Below are 333 nucleotides of genomic sequence, written 5' to 3'. Positions count from 1 at the left end.
TATGTTTGAACAAAATCCAGCAGAGTAAATGGCAAGTACAGAACAACCTCCCTCTTTCAGCATCGTCCTATCAACTCCTGAAGAAGCAGAGAAACAACATTTACACAGATATATGTAGCTGAGAGAGCAACAATGTAAGAGAATTATGAACCCAAATATCTATAATATTGATCCAGACTAAATACTAACAAACAAAGCCAAACTGACTTCACAGTAACTGTAGAATCCGCCTGAAAAAGAGAAGATTTGGTCACAGTCTTGTTTCCTAGTATGGATATATTTGGAATGCCTCTTGCTGCCAGACCATTATATTTACAGAATTGTGACCTTCAA

The sequence above is a fragment of the Acanthisitta chloris genome, unplaced genomic scaffold (assembly GCF_000695815.1).
Source record: "Acanthisitta chloris isolate BGI_N310 unplaced genomic scaffold, ASM69581v1 scaffold17950, whole genome shotgun sequence".
NCBI lineage: Eukaryota > Metazoa > Chordata > Aves > Passeriformes > Acanthisittidae > Acanthisitta > Acanthisitta chloris.
Note: the sequence above shows the minus strand (reverse complement) of the source record.